The sequence below is a fragment of the Bombina bombina genome, chromosome 6 (assembly GCF_027579735.1).
Source record: "Bombina bombina isolate aBomBom1 chromosome 6, aBomBom1.pri, whole genome shotgun sequence".
Classification (NCBI taxonomy): Eukaryota; Metazoa; Chordata; class Amphibia; order Anura; family Bombinatoridae; genus Bombina; species Bombina bombina.
Window position 1 is genome coordinate 254,934,845 of NC_069504.1, and position 21,850 is coordinate 254,956,694.

The following is a 21,850-nucleotide window of genomic DNA, read 5'->3' on the forward strand; positions in this document are numbered from 1 at the left end:
GTTCTTTAAAGGGACAGTCTACACCAGAATTTTTATTGTTTTAAAAGATAGATAATCCCTTTATTAGCCATTTCCCAGTTTTGCATAACTAACACAGTTATAATAATATACTTTAAACCTCTGTGATTATCTTGTATCTAAGCTTCTGCAAACTGCCCCTTTTTTCAGTTCTTTTGACAGACTTGCAGTCTAGCCAATCAGTGCCTGCTCCCAGATAACTTCTCGTGCACGAGTACAGTGTTATCTATATGAAATACGTGAACTAACACCCTCTTGTGGTGAAAAACTGTTAAAATGCAATCTGAAAGAGATGGGCTTCAAGGTCTAAGAAATTAGCATATGAACCTCCTAGGTTAAGCTTTCAACTAAGAATACCAAGAGAACAAAGCAAAATTGGTGATAAAAGTAAATTGGAAAATTGTTTAAAATTACATGCTCTATCTGAATCATGAAAGTTTATTTTGGCCTAGACTGTCCCTTTAAGTACATAAATAGCAAAAAATCTAAGAAGGAAAATATAGGTACATTAAACTGCGTGGTGGGTAGAATGGTTAACAGTGACAGGGAAAAGGCTGAGGCACTAAACCAGTTTCTTTCTTCAGTATACACGAGAGGAACCAATGGATGATACTTTGGAACAAACTAGAACATGCCAGCCCATAACATTAACTGGGTTATGTATAGAGGATATCAGGAAAAAACTGGATAATATTAAGGTAAATAAAACTCCAGCCTCAGATGGAATACACCCAAGGGTGTTAAGGGAACTTAGCACTGTTATAGACAAACCTCTACTCTTAATTTTTCAAGACTCTGGCGTAAAGCTGATGTGGTGCCACTTTTTAAAAAGGGAAGCAGGAATGATCCAGGAAGCTATGGACCAGTTAGTCTGACATCAATAGTGGGGAAGATATTTGAAGGGATTATAAGGGATTATATTTATGAGCACATTTGTGTAAACAAGATTATGAGTTCAAATCAGCATGGTTTTATGAGAAATAGATCATGTCAAACTAATCTAATTAGATTTTATGAGGAAGGAAGTAAAAATATAGATAAAGGGGAATCAGTTGATGTGATATACTTAGATTTTGCAAAGACATTTGATACAGTGCCACATGAGAGATTAATGCACAAAATTAAGGGACTGGGAATAGCTGAAAATGTTAGCTCATGGATAAATAACTGGATAAAAGATAGGGAGCAATGAGTAGTAGTGAATGGATCATACTCAGATTGGACAAAGGTAATCAGTGGAGTCCCCCAGGGATCAGTACTGGGCCCGGTTCTTTTTAATATTTTTATAAATGACTTGGACCAAGGATTAAATAACGACATCTCTATTTTTGCAGATGATACTAAGTAAGGTCAGAGCAGGATGAACTTTCATTACAAAGTGATCTGCAAAAATTAGAAGTATGGGCAGGTAAATGGAAAATTACATTTAATATGGGAAAATGCAAGGTTCTACATTTTATATTATTTAAATGGGACAATACTTAGCCAAACAGAGGAGGAAAGGGATTTGGGAGTAGTAATAGATAACAAGCTAAAGATGGGTGCACAATTCCGGTGCAGCGGCTACAAAGGCTAATAAGATACTAGCATGTATTTAAAGAGGTAGTGATTCAAGGGAGGAAAGCATAATTCTGTCACTATATCAATCCCTGGTAAGACCTCACCTTGAGTATGGAGTGCAGTTCTGGGGACTGATGGCAAAAAAATATATTGCAGAACTAGAAAAAGTTCAGAGAAGGGCCACAAAGCTAATAATGGGAATGGATAATTTATGTTATGAAGAGAGGCTCGCTAAACTGGGTCTGTTTTCTTTAGAAAAAATGCGCTTGAGAAGTCACATGTTTACCTTATATAAATATATTCAAGGCCCATATACTGAGATGGCAGAAGCTCTGTTTATTCCAAGAAAATTGTTTGTGACAAGAGGTCATAATTCAAGGTTGGAGGAAAGGAGATTTTTTTCAATGAAACGTTTTTTCAATTTAAGAGCAATAAAATTGTGGAACTTATTACCAAAGGAGGCAGTGAATGCCGATACCCTAGATACATTTAAAAATTGTTTAGATACATTTCTGTCTAGAAACAAAATTCATGGATATGATTGCTAGTATTAAATGGGTCACCTTTTAGTGGGATTATATAATCTTAACTGGAGCTTTTTGTAAGTATTTTAGATTTGTATAGATTGAACTCAATGGACTTCAGTCTTTTTTCAACTCAACCTCATCTACTATGTTACTATGTTACTATGTATTTACCTACAAATGTACTATATCTTTATTTAAACAGACTTATCAAAACTAACATTAAAACTAAGCCATGTATGGAGTAACCTATGTCTATATTGTGGAGCCCCTTGGCATATACACTTGCCCTACTTGCATGAGGATTCAAAAGGGTCAGATAATATCTTTTTTAAAATTCTCTCACCAGTTAACCATGCTCACTATATGATTTTGTTTAAACTGGCATTATACACCAAAATTATTATAGGCTATTTATATAAAGCATAAGGAGTAGATAAAATTTGCAATTGACACGCATTACCTATTTTGCAGCTAACTCTCCTAAAAAATTGGAAAACCATGCACGGTGTTTCACTAAATATGTGTACCTAATACTATACTCTAATCACTGAGCTATTGTTTTCCCCTTACTCCCTAACTCACTGCCTACAGACAGGAAGTCACTAACTGACAAGCCTGACTCACTTAAGTTGCAGCTGCACTAAGTTATATGAGGTCTGCTGAGAAACTGTTGTAGCCACCAATTAGCAATTGCTATTCAGGGTGCTGAAAAAATGGGCCGTCTTCTAAGCTCACATTCCTGCTTTTTCAAATAAAGATACCAAGAGAATGAAGAAACATTGAAAATAGGAGTAAATTAGAAAGTTGCTTAAAATTGCATGCTCTATCTGAATCATAAAAGAAACCAATTGGGTTCAGTATCCATTTAATACACCAGAAAACTGCTACTTAGTTGCTTTTTTCCTCCTGCCAATCACATGATAATGTTCAGAATTGCAGAGTAATAAAATATAATTATTATAGGACTAGTTGATAAGCCTGCCCAGAGGGCAGTCTATGTGTTGAAAATACAACCCCCCAAGCTACAAAAGATAAAAAATAGAAATACAGAAAAAAATAAACATAGCTATCAAAAATAATAAAATTAAACCTAAACTAATACCCCTATAAAAATAAAAAATCCCACCCAAAATATAAACAACCCCTAATTTAATAATAAACTACCAATAGCCTTTAAAATGGCATTTTGTAGGGCATTGCCCTAAGGTTAACAGCTCTTTTACTTTAAACATAAACAAAGCTCCCCCCTAACAGTAATCCCCCCCACCCACCAAACCCCCCAAAATAAAAAAAAACCTTACACTAATAAACCTAATCTACCCATTGCCCTAAAAAGAGCATTTGTATGGCCATTGCCCCCTTAAAAGGGCATTCAACTCTTTTTCACTTCCCCCCAAAAAAAGACTGCTCCAGATCTCCGCTCCACCTTCGCTGTGGTTGAAGATGATGGACCCGCCTGGAAGAAGACCTTCTCCACCGGACTTCTGAAACCGTGAGTACCTATTTGGGGCTTTAGTGTTACTTTTTTTAAAAAAAAATTGGGGGCGATTTGTTTTTTTAGATTAGTTTTTTTTGGGCAAATCTCAAAAGAGCTGAATGCCCTTTTTTTTTTTTTTTTTTTTTTTTTTTAAAGTTTTTATTTGATTTGAAAGAAAAAAGTAACAATTGGGGTCGCGCAGGACCCCTGCTCAAGTATCTGTAAACAAGAAGTTCATACAAATATATCCATGGAGGACCAACGTACATTAAACACATAAGAAACCAACTTTATATAAATTGTAGTTCCATACCCAATGAATAAGCAGTAAAATTCAATTCGGTGAGAACGCATATTTATAAAATAAAAAAGATTGAGGCGAAAATAATGTTAGTATTTTTTTATTTTCTGTAATTAGATTAATGCAATGTAATTTTTTTTAATTTTCTATTGTAATGTAGTAATTTATTTTTATTGTAATTAACCCCTTAATGACAACTGACGTACCAGGTACGTCATGCATAAACTAACTGTTAATGACAATAGACGTACCTGGTACGTCAGTTGTCTAACAGATTGCTGGAAGTGATCACAATCGCTTCCAGCAGCTCTGAGGGTATTGCATTGATGCCTCGATATGGAGGCATCCTGCAATACCCCTTTACAAGCCTTCGATGCAGAGAGAGCCACTCTGTGGCCCTCTCTGCACCAGTAGCGATGGTGCCAATGGTGCCGTTTTCCGGGTGGGAGGAAGGAGCGTGTGCGCGCGTGCACGATGCACATGCACCGGCGCGCGTGTGCACGATGCGCGTGCACAGGCACGCATGTGCACGGGGGCGTGCGTGCACGTGCGCACATCAGCCACACTGACACCAATGAAGGAAGGAAGGAAGGAAGGGGAAAAAAATGTAATTTTTTTTTTTTTTTACATATAAAAGGATCTGGGAGGGGGAGGGAGTGGGGGTATTGTGGGGGGCTGCTACACTACAGAAATAATTAAAAATAAAAACAAAAGTTATAAATAAAATTAAAATACTTTGGTTTGTGGGGCCAAACTGGGTACTGGCAGACAGCTGCCAGTACCCAAGATGGCGGTAATTAGGTAGGGGAGAGGGTTAGAGAGCTGGAGGGGGGGGATCAGGGAGGTTGGTGCTAAGGCAGGGGTCCATCACAACTAAAATATTTTATTATTTTTATTTAAAAAAAAAAAAAAAACTATTTTATTTAGTACTGGCAGACTTTCTGCCAGTACTTAAGATGGCGGGAACAATTGTGGGGTGGGGGAGGGAAGAGAGCTGTTTGGGAGGGATCAGGGGGTGGGATGTGTCAGGTGGGAGGCTGATCTCTAAAATTAACCCTGCAAGCTCCCTACAAGCTACCTAATTTAACCCCTTCACTGCTGGGCATAATTCACGTGTGATGCGCAGCAGCATTTAGCGGCCTTCTAATTACCAAAAAGCAACGCCAAAGCCATATAAGTCTGCTATTTCTGAACAAAGGGGATCCCAGAGAAGCTTTTACAACAATTTCTGCCATAATAGCACAAGCTGTTTGTAAATAAATTCAGTGAGAAACCTAAAATTGTGAAAAATGTAAAGTTTTTTTTTTATTTGCTCGCATTTGGCGGTGAAATGGTGGCATAAAATATACCAAAATGGGCCTAGATCAATACTTGGGGTTGTCTACTACACTACACTAAAGCTAAAATTAACCCTACAAGCTCCCTACAAGCTCCCTAATTAACCCCTTCACTCCTGGGCATAAAACACGTGTGGTGCGCAGCGGCATTTAGCGGCCTTCTAATTACCAAAAAGCAACCACAAAGCCATATAAGTCTGTTATTTCTGAAAAAGGGGATCCCAGAGAAGCATTTACAACCATTTGTGCCATAATTGCAGAAGCTGTTTGTAAATAATTTCAGTGGGAAACCTAAAGTTTGTGACAAAATTTGTGAAAAAGTGAACTTTTTTTTTTTTTTATCGCATTTGGCGGTGAAATGGTGGCATGAAATATACCAAAATGGGCCTAGATCAATACTTTGGGATATCTTCTAAAACAAAATATATACATTTCAAGGGATATTCAGGTATTCCTGACAGATATCAGGGTTCCAAAGTAACTAGCGCTAATTTTGAAAAAAAGTGGTTTGGAAATAGCAAAGTGCTACTTGTATTTATTGCCCCATAAATTGCAAAAAAAGCAAAGAACGTGTAAACATTGGGTATTTCTAAACTCAGGACAAAATTTCTAAACTATTTAGCATGGGTGTTTTTTGGTGGTTGTAGATGTGTAACAGATTTTGGGGGTCAAAGTTAGAAAAAGTGTGTTTTTTTCCATTTTTTCCTCATATTTTATCATTTTTTTTAGTAAATGATACAATATGATGAAAATAATGATATATTTAGAAAGTCCATTTAATGATGAGAAAAACGGTATATAATATGTGTGGGTACAGTAAACGAGTAAGAGGAAAATTACAAATAAACGCAAACACTGCAGAAATGTAAAAATAGCCATTGTCATTAAGGGTAAGAAAATTTAAAAATGGTCCGGTCATTAAGGGGTTAAGGGGTTAATTTAGGGGGTTTTAGGAGGCTTACTCATTAAATTAGTTTTTATGTTGTGGTGGTTATGAGTTAATAGGTAAATTAGGTTTAATGCGTTGTGGGGGGTTGGCGGATTAGGGGTTAATAGATGTATTAGGTAGTTTGCGATGTTGGGGTTTGCGGATTTAGGGGTTAATAGCTTTATTAGGAAGTTGTTGTTTTTTTCTTAATACTTTGTGCGGGCGGTTAGTTTTTTTTTCTTCTTAATACTTCGTACGGGTTGTTAGTTTTTTTTTTAAATACTTATTGCAGATGCTTAGGCTTTTTTTAAAAATACTTATTGCGGGCGGTTAGGTGTTTTTATCATACTTATTGCATGCGTTTTTTGATTTTTTTTAATACTTATTGCAGGCGTTTTTTGTTTTTTTTGTAATGCTCCGTTTGTCTTTTCTGCATCCCGGTGGATTTCGCTGTGGTGTATTCTTTAACAACCCTGCCATTTTTAGGATCCACATGGATGCAGCTTTGCTGCATCCAGGTGAATTCTTTTGGCTGTGCGTGCAGCCAACATTCTGTTGACTGCCTCGTCCTGCCAACATTTGTTTGAGGATGCGTGCACAACTGCCGACGGCGACGGACATTACAAATGCAATTATAGTATAGATAGGATAGTATTAGTATTAGAATAAGTATTTATATATTCATCTAAATAGTATTAGGATTTAGCTAGCAATGGGTTAAGTCCCTTTGTATGGCATTCACATTCAGAACAGCATACCCCCAAACTGTCCCGATTTTCGCGGGACAGTCCCGATTTTAGGGGTCTATCCCCCTGTCCCGATTTGCCCCAGACATTTAAAAATTTTTTTTTTTTTTTTTTTTTTTTTTTATTATTATTCTATTGGACCCATACTCAGAAGCAGCTGGCTTTGCTCTCACAGGGTTAGATACCTGTTAGATTTCCTGTGGAAAAGGAATGGTGTGTGGGTTAAGCAGGAGTAAGAAGGCTGTATACACTCTGACCACGGGTAATGGTGACCTCTCTAACCTACCTCTGGTAGTGATAATGTCTAACTCCTGCTGATAACAGTAGCATGCCTTCAGTTTTATACAATGAGCAATGCTAATACCAGGGTAACGAACAGTGGCAGCCGCAGACTGCCAGCTAATGTGCTTGCCAACCCAAGGACCCCATACAATGAATTACAGATACCCATATATGATGTAGTGTGTGTGTCTATCCATAACTGTGTGTGTGTATCTCTATGTATAAGTTAATGCTATGTAGTGTGTGTGTGTCTGCATGTATAAATGTAAGCTATGTAGTGTGTGTATGTGTATCTGCATGTATAAGTGTGTATCTGCATGTATAAGTGTATGCTATGTCGTGTGTGTGTGTGTATCTGCATGTATAAGTGTATACTATGTAGTGTGTGTGTATCTGCATGTATAAGTGTATACTATGTAGTGTCTGTGTATCTGCCTGTATAAGTGTATGCTATGTAGTGTTTGTGTATCTGCATGTGTAAGTGTATGCTATGTAGTGTGTGTGTATCTGCATGTATAAGTGCAGGGCTGGTACTAGGATTTTTGGCCACACAGGCGGGAATACAGTTTAACGCCCCCCCCCCCCCGATTACATACCATCCCATTTCTAGTTTAAGGGATATGAAACCCATTTTTTTTAAATCATGATTCAGATAGAGCACAACATTTTAAGCAACTTTCTAATTAACTCCTATTATCACATTTTCTTTGTTCTCTTGGAATCTGTATTTAAAAAGCAGGAATTCAAGCTTAGGAGCTGGCCCATTTTTGGTTCAGCACCTGGGTAGTGCTTGCTGATTGGTGGCTAAATTCAAATCAAACAGTGGTAGCGCAGCATAGCATAGCAAATCAAACAGTAGTAGCGCAGCATTGCAAATCAAACAGTAGTTGTGCTGCATAGCAAATTGGACAGTGGTTGTGCTGCATAGCAAATCAGACAGTGGTTGTGCTGCATAGCAAATCAGACAGTGGTTGTGCTGCATAGCAAATCAGACAGTGGTAGTGCTGCATATATGTGAGTGTGTGTATATATGTATATATATATATATATATATATATATGTATATATATATGTGTCCTTTTTGTAACCATGGTGACACATCATACTAATAATTAGATTCCTGTGTTGGGATACCTAGTGTTGATTATTCACAGCTTATATTCAGATTATGATCTCAAAGTATGTTTCTACTAGCGGAATCTCCTGTCCAGCAATGCAATAGTTTGAACACTAGCCATAATACATAAAAAATGTTAGCCATGCCCATGTATGAGTTCATTCAAATGACATAAGCAACCCCTCAAGCATCAAGTTAAAAAAATAGTATGTAGAAACCACATAATGAAAACAAAGAGCTTTGGGAGGAGAAAGAAACACAAGAAGTGCTCATGGTATACACTTTGTTGTTAAAGCTTATATGCCGTTTAAGACTGTGTTGTTTTTTATCTTATTGTCATTTTTACTTTATCTTATTGTAAATAAAGTTTTTTCCCCTGTTAATAACTAAATGCATTTATGAATAAGACACCAATATTTTAAGAAGCCCAATTTAGACAGCCCTGGAAATTATGTCAAATAAGTTAAAAAATAAGATATATTATGTGGTGATCAGCAGCAAGCAAAACAAGGCATCCATCTGAAGAAAAATCAGTACCGTTAATAAATAGAGCCAAGTTCCAACCGAACTATAATAGTCTCACTTTTTAGCGTATTTTTTATTTGGGAGAAAAGAAGGGCCATTTAGGTTATGTATTGCTGGTGCCCTGAGTAAAATGGATTTTCTTTTAAAAATAGCACCTGTGAAGGCATCATGTGTAATCGCATAAAACAGATGCAAGCCGCTGGTCTGCTCTTGTCCCACCCTTGCTACTATTGCAAAAGCAGAATAGGCACGCTGCTATTAATTTAATGCATGGGTCCCAATGTCTTGTTTTTAATAAATGTACGTAACTACCTTAGTACAGTCATAGACGGGTCCGGGCAGGCGTGCAGCCTCCTGAAATGACTAGTGCGTGCGGCACCTGTAAACACACACTTGAGGCGTGCGTGCATGCGTGCATGGGTCGGTGTGCCGGGTTGGAGGAGACCTTGTGGAGGGTGTGCCATGTGCTGCGCTGCGTGCACTATTACTCATTTGCATTAGAAATTAATGCAAATTAAAGCAAGGGACATAAAAAGTAAAATTTTAAACAATCAGGCTGCTCTAAATTGCGCCCCCCCCCTTCTGAGGCGCCCTAAGGCGGTTGCCTTGAGCGCCTATATACAAGTGCCGGCCCTGTATAAGTGTATGCCATGTAGTGTGTGTGTATCTGCATGTATAAGTGCTGTGTATGCTATGTAGTGTGTGTGTATCTGCATGTGTAAGTGTATGCTATGTAGTGTGCTACTGTGCATTTTTGCTGACTTTAAAGGCCAGAATCTAGAATATTAATGGGGAATGCAGAGAGCAGTTTTAAAGAATTTATTATTAAATGTCCAATTAAGATAAAAATATTTAGCAATGTCTTTGCAAAGGCTAATTAAATACATAGCTCACATAGCCATACCAGTGGTTTGAGCTTGTGTTTGATTTGCTGCCTAAGTATATTAAAATATATGACTTTATTTAGAATTTGATTTATATTACTCTGGTCTTATGATTTTTTAAGCCCCGCCACCATATTTCAACTTTTTTTCCGTGGGTGGCCGGGGGGGGGGTTGTCCCTCTTTTGAATTTTGAAATGTTGGGAGGTATGGAACAGTGACATTCACATTCCTTTGTATGGCATTTACATTCAGAACAGTGACATTCACGTTTAGAACAGTTGCTCATGCCAATCAAAAACAATAATTAAATTTAGCTAGGAAATGTCTATTTAAATTACTATTAAGTAATGCCATTGAACTGTGCAAGATATTTTCTTGATTATCATTTTTATTTTCTTTGTTGACCAACTTCTCAAGAAACTGTTTTGATACCTTATTAGTTTTCTGGCCACTATCTGAGCCCTTGAAGTAGTTAGAATTATATTGCTTCCCAAGAATCTGCCTAAGCCTCCCATTGACTCATTGCTAGTGGAGAAAGAAGATTAATTATTCAAAGATACTAATAAGCAACCTATAGCTAAATATAAACTAAATTAATATATAATACACACACCTATATTTATATACATATACACAGTAGAAAGAAAAAGTTTGGGAACCCTTTCGTCAAATCTTCATATATGTCAAAATTATAGACAAACACAATCTGAATAAACTAATAACACACAAACAATAACATACAAACGGAGGGGCGCCTCATGTGCATATCAATCAGTATCATCAAGATAAATCGGTGCAAGCAATTAAAGGGGTACTCACATTTAGCAGAAATACCCTTATGTGCTTGTGAACACCAGCTGATAGCTTAAGGTGTATCTGCTCACCTGGTCCCAGGTGAAAGGGGTTGCGATACTTATCATGAAATTTGGTTTCTATTTACAATATTGTCATTTAATGAGTCTCAATTAAGAGACACATGTTTGCACAACTAATGACAAATTTGATTGGATCATGCTGATTTTAAAAACAGACCTTAACAACTGTGTCTAATAGCCTGATGAAACGGCCGTTTGAAATGCGTTGCATTAATAGGGGAGCATTGTGTATGCCCCAAGGGCGTATTATGGTCTAGACCAACAAGGCTGTGGCATAGGCAGCAGATTTGGGAGGGGCAGATAAAGTGCAGGCTTTTACAGAGAAGACAAGGCACATGCGCTGATTAAGGTCGTTCTTTACAGGCAGTGCTCCTTTAAACCGTTGGTTCATTTGGAGCCGTTGGCATTTTTGCAGTGGAAGCGTTCTTGGTGAGAAACTTGACTGGGGATGTGCTGCCATAGTGATGCTGGAGGGGAAGACCTTGTGCCGATATGTTGCCTCCCCTTGTCTGCTGTGGTGGGTCTGCGAGCGCAGTGCTTATTGCAGGTCTTAGTAATTAACAGACTGGATGCGTCTGTGCACTGCTAAGATCACCTTGTGATGTCTAATGATAAACTCTCAGCGCTAATGTATGTTAGCTACTAATAGCTTTCTCTGCATTCATGAACCCATGGAGTAAATAATAAACAACACTTAAAAAGTTTCATTACTTGAATAATGTTAATTACTGTATGTTGTTGCATGTAAAGGGCAGTGATTGTTTCAAAGTGTATTCTTCTTTCCCTCCCTCCTCTCTCCCTTCTTTCCCTTTCTCCCTCCCTCCCTTCCTCCCTCAACTCACTCCCTCCTTCAACTCCCTCCCTTCTTTCCCTCCCTCCCTTCTTTCTCTCAACTCCCTCCCTTGCTCCCTTCTTTCACTCCTTTCTTTCCCTCACCACTTTTCTCTTCTCTCTCCATCCCTTCCTGCTTTCCTTTCCCTCCCTTTTTCCCCTCACCTTATTTTCTCTCCCTTCTCTCAGTGAGAAAATGGTATGAGATGCATGCAATTCAACCCACCTGTATGCAAGTGTTTTGTTAGCCCATTTTTTTGAATTGTTATGAAAAAACAAACAAAACAAAAAAATATTAAGTGGAAAAAAGTCCTAAAGCAGGGGGGCAGCAGAATTTTAAACGCCTAGGGCAGTACACAACATAAATATGCCACTGGTATGCCCCTTTTTAGACAAATGTTTATTGAACACATTGAGTAGTTATTCACAGTGCAGTCTGAATTCAGGGAAATTGCTGTTAGTGAGTTTGGTGCGGTGGGGGTTAATTGCAGGGATTTAGATGATGGCCAGGGGGCTAATGCAGTATTTGAATAATGAATTAACACATATATTCATGAACGTCATTTGTATAGGTAACAATTCTTTAGTCGTTTTCCTTTAATGCAATGAATAATGAAAAATGTGTTAATTTTTGCATTAGTACGAAAATTAATGCACATCTCTAGTGATAACCTAAGGCCTCCATAAAAAGAGAGCATTCTAAAAGAGTAAGAGGAAGGAGTTCTGCCCAGTAAGACTGGCCAATTGTATATGAATGATGAATATAAGCAGATAGTAGTACCCAGAATGTGGCAAAGAGCTTTTTAAAAAGCAGAGATTACTTGGGAATCTCCCGCATATACAATGGGCGCGATCAAATATACGGCGCAGGTTTCAGCACAAGCGTGGAAACCTGCGCCGCCCATAATTTCACCTCGCACATCGGGGTATTACATAAACCCCGCCGGCAGTTCATAAAGTGCCGTAAGTCGGATAAACTAGCGATGTCCATAAATGTGCGTAAATACAAATTCCTGGAGTCGCCAGTGACTTACGGCACTTTAGAAACTGCCGGCACCTAAGAAAAGTAAAGAAAATAACAAATCTCCCGTAAAAGTCTAACACGCCTCCAAAAAATAAGTCCGACACGTAAAACCCCTATATCAGCAATCCCCCCCTCTCATTACTAATATTAAATGTATTAACCCCTAGACCGACAACCCCCCACAACACAATATGCCTATTTAAACAATTAACCCCTATATCCGCCATCAAACCCACACCGCAAGTAATAACTCAATTATTAACCCCTAAACCGCCATAGCCCACAACGCAATTAACCTATTCAAGTATTAACCCCTAAACTGCCAAAGCCCACATAGACTATTAAATGTATTAACCCCTAATCTGCCACCTCCAACGTCACCGCCACTATAATAAAGTTATTAACCCCTAAACCTAAGTCTAACCCTAACCCTAACACCCCCCTAACTTAAATATTATTTAAATAAATTTACTATTATTAACTCAATTATTCCTATTTAAAACTAAATACTTACCTATAAAATAAACCCTAAAATAGCTACAATATAATTAATAATTACATTGTAGCTATTTTAGGATTTATTTTTATTTTACAGGCAACTTTGTATTTATTTTAACTAGGTAGAATAGTTGTTAAATAGTTATTAACTATTTAATAGCTACCTAGTTAAAATAAAGACAAATTTACCTGTAAAATAAATCCTAACCTAAGTTACAATTACACCTAACACTACACTATCATTAAATATATTAAATTAATTAACTACAATTAGCTAAAATTAAATACAATTAAATAAAATAAAGTACAAAAAAAAAAAACCTTTAATGTCAAACTATAAAATGTGCATTACATCTGTAGAGTCCGAGTGAGGGTATTATATCTTTCAGCTAAGGGGTTTGTGCTTAAGTTTATATCATAACACAAGTTTAGAGCCTGAGTTTATACCATGATGCACTAATGGTTGTGCATTAAGAATAGCACGTTTAACCTTAGCTTCATATACCATTACTATATACTATGGGAAAGTTTAAGTATGAACTTTAATCTATTTTAGTTATTTGAGAAATGGTAATAAAGAATATACCCAGCCGTTATTGAGAGTTGCTTACGAATCAAACAAGTCAATTTAAGTTTAAGAATTGGAGCAATTGCTTTTTACAGCTCACACTGTCATAGCGTATAACGCTCTCTTGAATTTACATCTGTAACACATAAAGGTTAAATACTATGGAACTGCTATTTGTATGTACCTTTAAGAGCAATGTGTAATTAGGTTGTTAATTAATGAATGCCCCGCAGCTTGTGAAATAATTTTTATTCCCTTTAAATAGCCCATGAGCACTAGAGGAGGCATAGAGCGATGTGGATAATGCACCACTGCCAAAAATGCGTAAGCTTTGTCTAGAGCTGAAGGGCACTTGTATTGTTTCTATGTGTTTACATTGTTTTATCAAGATTTTGAATAAACTTTTGTGCTTTTAAGTTGCTGCCGCTACGAAATTTTGTGCATTTCCTTGAGGTCATTTGGGAGTGTGGGCAGCACTGTTTCCTGGAAGATGTGCAAACTAACTTTTTGAAAATCCCTCCACTGGGTACTGGCCTATCACGGAGCGCTTCTCATCTTTGGTTGATTCCTTACCCCCTGGAAGCCGGCCCACGGGAGTGTGCGTGTCTCTCTACGTCAGCTTGGAGTAGCGGAGGAGGATGTTTCCATAACGGCGTTGGAGCCGCAACTGAAAAAGGTGGAAGGCTTGTAAGAGTGGAGTATCTCCAAGCCAGGAACAGCCGAAAATATTGCATCCAGCCTAGGAGAAGGGTCTCCCTAAGGGCTTCCATGCACTGACGGGTAAGAGAGAGAGGCCGTGAAGAGAGGGGGTAAGTAGGAGTAAGGCTCACAAAGTGTACCTCACATTGCCAGCTATTTACTTGTGAAAGGGATGAAAGCTAAGAACTAAATCATTATAGAACTTTGGCTAAACAGTGATAACAGGTGCATTTAAAGGCCTCCTCGTTGTGGGGAATTTGTTGTTTCATGTAACTGTAACCTATGGGAGAATCAATAAAATCAGTAGTCCTATTGTAAATTGCAAAACTGGTGTTCCAAATAAATACTGCCCAAACCTAAAGAGATCTATATCGGGTAATGATCTTCAGCATCTGTGAATTGGCCTGTAGTGGTATATTATGGTTTTTAGGAAAAGAGATGTCCATGAAAGAATCTGCAGTTCTTGAGTCAATTATAGAACCTTTATTATACACTGCATGCATAATCACTAGTCTAATCCAATACATTCCCAGATTCAGCACCTACGCATACAGAAATAACACTAGATAGCACCAAACTACTATTATAAATACATAAATAATGAGCAATTTTGCATATTACAACAAATATAAGGCCAGATTACAAGTAATGCATATTTATTTTTTGCTTGAACACTAAATGCATTCAAAGTAAAAAAAAATAGATAAGGCGGATTAGCATGCATTACACGTTAAAAGTAAAACGTTTGTGTGCAAGCAAAAGACTGAGACACACTAACTTCATGGCTTCAGGGCTTTGGAAATCACGACTAAGCTAACTCTTTCTCCTCATAGACTTCTATGGGGTGAGCCGCTACAAAAAGTTTTCACCGTGATTATAAGTTTAGCGCTAAACCCTGTGCGTAAGTAATGCTAAAAATGTAGTCGTACCACACTTTCCATAGTGCTGCCATTACAAGTTACAGAAAAACCTTCTTGTGTTGTGCGATATGGTGCGTTAAGCTCCACACCGCACAAAAGCCAAGTCCTGACTTGACATGCTTGTGCACATTTTTTTCCCCATAGACATCAATGGAGAAAAAGTGTTAGAAAAAAACACCTGCGGTTGCGGATTGGCGATCGCTAAAACGCAATCCCCATTGATGTCTATGGGGACAAGAAAGTTATTTAAAAACCTAACACCCTTACATAAACCCTTAGTCTAAATACCCCTAATCCGCCACCCCCCTGACATCGCCGACACTAAATAAAGTTATTAACCACTAAACTGCCGCCCCCAACATCGCTGACACTAAATAAACCTATTAACCCCTAAACCGCTGACCCCCCACATCGCAACTACTAAAATAAATCTATTAACCCCTAAACCGCCAGCCCCCACATCGCGACTAATAAAATAACATATTAATCCCTAAACCGCAATCCCCTTGCATCGCAAAAACTATAATAAACCTATTAAACCCTAAACCGCCAACCCTCACACTAAATTAAACTATTTGCGATGTGGGGGGATGGCGGTTTAGGGTTTAATATGTTTATTTTATTAGTAGCGATGTGAGGTGCCCGCGGTTTAGGGGTTTATAGATTTATTTTAGTAGTAGCAATGTGGGTGGGTGGCAGATTAGGGGTTTATAGGTTAATTATAGTATTTGCGGTAATGGGGGATAGTGGTTTGGGGTAAATAGGTAGCTTATAGGTGTTAGAGTACTTTGTAACATTTTTGTTATGAGTTTTGTGAAACATTTTTGTTTTGCAAAATCCATAACTACTGTTCTTTGACAGCAGAATGGATCATAGCGGTATAAGCTATAACGTTAGCATAATAGCCAAACCGTACAACCTGTAATATGGGTGACCTGATAATTCCACACTCAAAAGCCATTTTTTGAGTGCTGAATGGAGAGTTGCGGTACAGGCTAAAACGATAGCGGTATAGCCATACCGCCGCGACTTGTAATACGTGTAAGTTGACATTCCGCGTGCAAAGGCCAATTTTTCAGCGGTATAGCCGTACCGCACAACTTGCAATTTAGGTGTTTATTAGTTATCGCTCATGCGCTAACCCGATCAAATATATACAATTTTTTTGCCACATACTTTAGGACTGATACTTTCACAGGCTGGGCTATTGTGGAAGAACTCCCCGAGTTATTTCACTCTGGACAGAGCAAATACTATACAGTTCTACCATCATCCTATAGCTAGATCAAAAGGTTCTAAATTATCATTTATCTCTACTTTGTCATGTATTTACAGGCATGGGTATTGGGGCTTATACACATATCATTTGCGTGTTGGGCGTCAATCTAAGGACATGCCACCCTAGCCATATGACAATTAGCTGAATACTATGATCTTTCTTATTGACCATCTTTACCACTTAATGTTAGGCTATATTTTAATAAAAAACAAGGAACTAAACAGAAAAAACAATAAAAAATTATAATCTGTTATGTAGAACTTGCAATATCTGTAATCCATCTCTATTACTATACATGTAATCAGATGTCTATGGATGTAGATCTTCTCTTAAGTGTGTTGTACCATCCATCCAAGAAATAAACAATAATGGGCTACTAGTGGGCACTGAAGAAAATAGTGACCAATGCTAAAGCAGGGGTGGGTGGGACATGAACCAGGTCCACGCCCGTGGTACCCTATTCACAACGACCCTACACTACAGTGCATGGAGGGAACCCACACCAAATGGTGTATGGCTACCACCATACTACCTGTAACCATCCCTACCAAGCTCACGCACCCACGGTATGTTTCTAGTACCATCTCCTAGATTATGGCCCTAAAGTCCGGTACCGAATTAAGTCCTCCAGGATGGATAGTTCCTAGGCGGAAGATCCACTCTGCTTCCCGTTTAAGGAGCATCTTGTTACGATCTCCCCCTCTATCCGGTTTGGGGACATGGTCAATCAGGATGATCCTAATGGAAGTCACCAGGTGTAATTTAGTCAGGCAATGGCATGCCACAGAATGTCCTGTATCAAGGGCTTGTCTGATGGCTAGGCGGTGATTCGCCATCCTTTCCCTCATTGTCCCTCATGGTGTTTTCCCCACATAAAAAGAAGAACATGGACAAACAAGTAGGTACACCACATGTGTTGTAGTACAAGTGATGGAGTGACGGATGTTGTAAATCTTGTTCCTATGTGGGTGATGGAAGGTTTTGTTGCTATCATTGCGTTACAAGTGATGCACCCCAGGCATTTGTAGCACCCCTTGATATTAACTTTCTGCGTGGTTTGATAGCATAGTTTTGGGTCCGTTTTGACCAAAAGATCTCTCAGATTGGTGCCTCTTTTATATCCCATCATTGGTTTGGTGTTTCTGGTAAATGGAAATTTGCTGTCTGATGATAGCAAAGGCCAATGCTTATTCAATATGTTACCAGTTCGTCTGTTATTCAGAAAAAATGTGGTGCTCATAATTAACGGAGTAGGGACATCCTCCTGTATCACTGGGTCCCCTTTGGGCTCTTGGTCCCTGACCACCTCAAGAATGTTATTAACTACTTCTTGCTTGTATCCTCTCTCCAGAAATTTGTCTCTCATGCCCTCCAACTGGGAGACCCCCACACGTTTGTCAGTGTTATTCCAAAGTGTTCTCATAAATTGTGATTTCACTATGCCTTTAAAGAGTGAAGGAGGGTGGCAACTTTCTGCCCTCAAAAGGGAGTTGTGATTGGTCAGTTTAGATTATAGAGTAGTGCCAATTCTGTTTTGACTGAAAAAAATAGAGATATCTAAAAAGTGTAAACTTTGTTCCTCAACACTAATCTTGAATCTCACTGTGGTGTCTGTGTTGTTAATACTGTCAAACCACTGGTCTAGAGTATTCCTACCCCCTCTCCAGATCAAGAAGATGTCATCAATATAACGTTTATAAAAAATGATGGAGGGGTCCTGGTGTGACCATAAATATGTATTTTCAAAAGCAGACATGAATGTTTTGGCATAAGCCGGGGCCATGTTTGACCCCATAGCCGTACCTGTTCTTTGGACATAATACATATCCTCAAACCTGAAAAAGTTCCTCTTAAGGCATAGCACAATCAAAGAGAGTACAAATTCAATGGGTGGACCATTATAACTTTCAAAATTTAGTAAATGTTCATTAATGGCTTTCAGCCCCTTGTCATGTGGAATAATAGTGTACAGGTTATTAACATCTAGACTCACTAGCAGGTCATGCTCTTGTATCTCTACTTCAGTCAGTTGGGTGATTAAATCCTCGGTGTCTAGAAGGAAAGATTTTGTGTTCCTAACCATGGGTTGCAATATGGTGTCTATATATTGGTCCACGGGTTGGTAAATAGAACCCCGGGCTGACACAATCAGCTTGCCAGGGGGTTTAATCAGTGATTTATGAATTTTCGGTATAGTGTATAGGATAGGTGTCACTGGGCAATCTGTTATGCAAAAATCTCTGGTTTGTTCATTGATAAAACCCTGTGTGAAACCCATCTATATAGTTTCATCTTATTCCTTTTTGTAAGGAAAAGTTGGATCAAAAGTTAAACTCCTATAAGTCACTGTGTCTGCTAATTGTTGTAAAATATCCTCACGATAATCCATGTAGTCCATAAGGACTATGGCCCCTCCCTAATCCGCTGGTCGGATGATTAATGCAGGATCAGACTGGAGTGATTTAATGGCTACATGTTCCTCATATGTGAGGTTGCTCTTCCATTTAGATTCTACCCTCTCTGATTCCATATCTTGTGAGACAAGTCTGATAAATGTTTTAATTGAGGGGCTGCAATTACTGGGTTCAAAGTCACTGTTTTTTTTACACTTTGTTAAAACTACATTAGTGGCAACTGGAGAGTGCTGAAAATATTCCTTAATTTTAAGTAGTCTCTGATATTTGTAAATATCCATTCTAAGGTCTAATTCTGAAATGTCTTGACTTGGAATGAAAGAAAGACCTTTATTAAGTAATGTGTTCTCTATTGGTGAAAGGACGTGTGAGCTCAGATTAATGACTATACTCTCTAGCATCCCCTGCGTGGTGGCCTGTGTCTTGTGTTTCGCCCTCCTAATGTGGGGCCTGTGATGTTTCCCCCCTGGATCTCGTAGTGACCCCTAAAAAATTAGAATTTCTATATTACCCACGTGGATGTTCTGTGTAATGGGAATAACGCTTCATCTGAGGCTATGATATATATATATATATATATATACATCTGAGCCCTTTCCCGTCAAACACTTTGCCATATACCATATCCCTTTTCAAACCCTTTTAAAAATATTAAAATTATATTTTTTTATTAAAAAGTTTATATATAAGTGTATTAGTTTATCGTAATATGTTTTTTTATGTGTTTTGTGATTTATTTATTTTTTAACCAACCCTTACATTTTACTTCAGGTCTCAAGTTGTGCTAGTGCAACCTTTAACATTCAAGTTGTAATATGAGCGCTATTTAGCACGGTCGCATTATCCATTAAATGTATTGTTGTGCTAGAGCAATGTCAGCTGTGCTAACCCTTCTCTGGTAAATAAGATTTACCATGGACTTGTAACATCAAGTTGTGCACTAAAGTTAGCCTGGGCCAGGAATATTGCTTATTGCATTTTACTCTACCATTAGCGCATCACTTGTAATTGACCCATAATAAATACAGCAAAATATTATCGCCTAGATTTAGAGTTCTGCGGCCAAAGGGGTGCGTTAGCTACACGTGCTTTTTTTCCCCCACACCTTTTAAACAACGCTGGCATTGAGAGTTCTCAGAAGGGCTGCGTTAGGCTCCAAAAAGGGAGCGTACAGGCATATTTACCGCCACTGCAACTCTCAATACCAGCGGTGATTACGGACGTGGCCAGCTTCAAAAACGTGCTCGTGCACGATTCCCCCATAGGAAACAATGGGGCAGTTTGAGCTGACAAAAAACCTAACACCTGCAAAAAAGCAGCGTTCAGCTCCTAACGCAGCCCCATTGTTTCCTATGGGGAAACACTTCCTAAGTCTGCACCTAACACCCTAACATGTACCCCGAGTCTAAACACCCCTAGCCTTACACTTATTAACCCCTAATCTGCCGCCCCTGCTATCGCTGACCCCTGCATATTATTTTTAACCCCTAATCTGCCGCTCCGTACACCGCCGAAACCTACGTTATCCCTATGTACCCCATATCTGCTGCCCCTAACACCTCCGACCCCTATATTATATTTATTAACCCCTAATCTGTCGCCCCCAACATCGCCGCCACCTACCTACAATTATTAACCCCTAATCTGCCGACCGGACCTCACCGCTACTATAATAAATGTATTAACCCCTAATCCGCCTCACTCCCGCCACAAAAACCCTATAATAAATAGTATTAACCTCTAATTTGCCCTCCCTAACATCGCCGACACCTAACTTCAAGTATTAACCCCTAATCTGCCGACCGGACCTCGCTGCTACTCTAATAAATGTATTAACCCCTAAAGCTAAGTCTAAGCCTAACACTAACACCCCCCTAAGTTAAATATAATTTAAATCTAACGAAATAAAATAAATCCTATTAAATAAATTATTCCTATTTAAATCTAAATACTTACCTGTAAAATAAACCCTAATATAGTTACAATATAAATAATAATTATATTGTAGCTATTTTAGGATTAATATTTATTTTACAGGCAACTTTGTATTTATTTTAACCAGGTACAATAGCTATTAAATAGTTAAGAACTATTTAATAGCTACCTAGTTAAAATAATTACAAAATTACCTGTAAAATAAATCCTAACCTAAGTTGCAATTAAACCTAACACTACACTATCAATAAATTAATTAAATAAACTATCTACAATTATCTACAATTAAATCAGATTCAAGTTCAATCGGATTGGCTGTTTGGATCAGCCAATCAGATTGAGCTTGCATTCTATTGGCTGATCGGAACAGCCAATAGAATGCAAGCTCAATCTGATTGGCTGATTGGATCAGCCAATCGGATTGAACTTGAATCTGATTGGCTGATTCAATCAGCCAATCAGATTTTTCCTACCTTAATTCCGATTGGCTGATAGAATCCTATCAGCCAATCGGAATTCGAGGGACGCCATATTGGATGACGTCATTTAAAGGAACCTTCATTCGGACTTAGGACGTCGGATGAAGAGGATGGATCCGCGTCGGCTGCTTCAAGATGGTCCCGCTCCTCGCCGGATGGAAGAAGATAGAAGATGCCACTTGGATGAAGATGTTTGCCGGTCCGGATCTCCTCTTCTTGCCGGATAGGATGAAGACTTCGGAGCCTCTTCTGGACCTCTTCTTGCCAGATAGGAGGAAGACTTCGGACCCTCTTCTGGACGGATCAGTGATACCCGGCGTGGTGAAGACAAGGTAGGAAGATCTTCAGGGGCTTAGTGTTAGGTTTTTTAAGGGGGTTTTGGGTTAGATTAGTGGTATGTGGGTGGTGGGTTGTAATGTTGGGAGGGGGGTATTGTATGTTTATTTAAATGCAAAAGAGCTGTTTTCTTTGGGGTATGCCCCGCAAAAGGCCCTTTTAAGGGCTGGTAAGGTAAGAGAGCTGTTACATTTTTATATTAGAATAGGGTAGGGCATTTTTTTATTTTGGGGGGCTTTGTTATTTTTTTAGGGGGCTTAGAGTAGGTGTAATTAGTTTAAAATTCTTGT

At 38.5% G+C, this 21,850-nt stretch overlaps 1 protein-coding gene across 1 annotated transcript in view; it reads left to right on the forward strand.

Annotated features, from left to right (window-relative positions):
• The first annotated feature begins 14,180 nt into the window (after window positions 1-14,180).
• Window positions 14,181-21,850, forward strand: part of TSPAN8 (tetraspanin 8) — a 203,838-nt gene continuing 196,168 nt past the window's right edge. The window contains exon 1 of the mRNA XM_053719791.1: window positions 14,181-14,307. The gene's annotated coding sequence lies outside the window, so the exon portion shown is untranslated. The remainder of the gene's footprint in view (window positions 14,308-21,850) is intronic.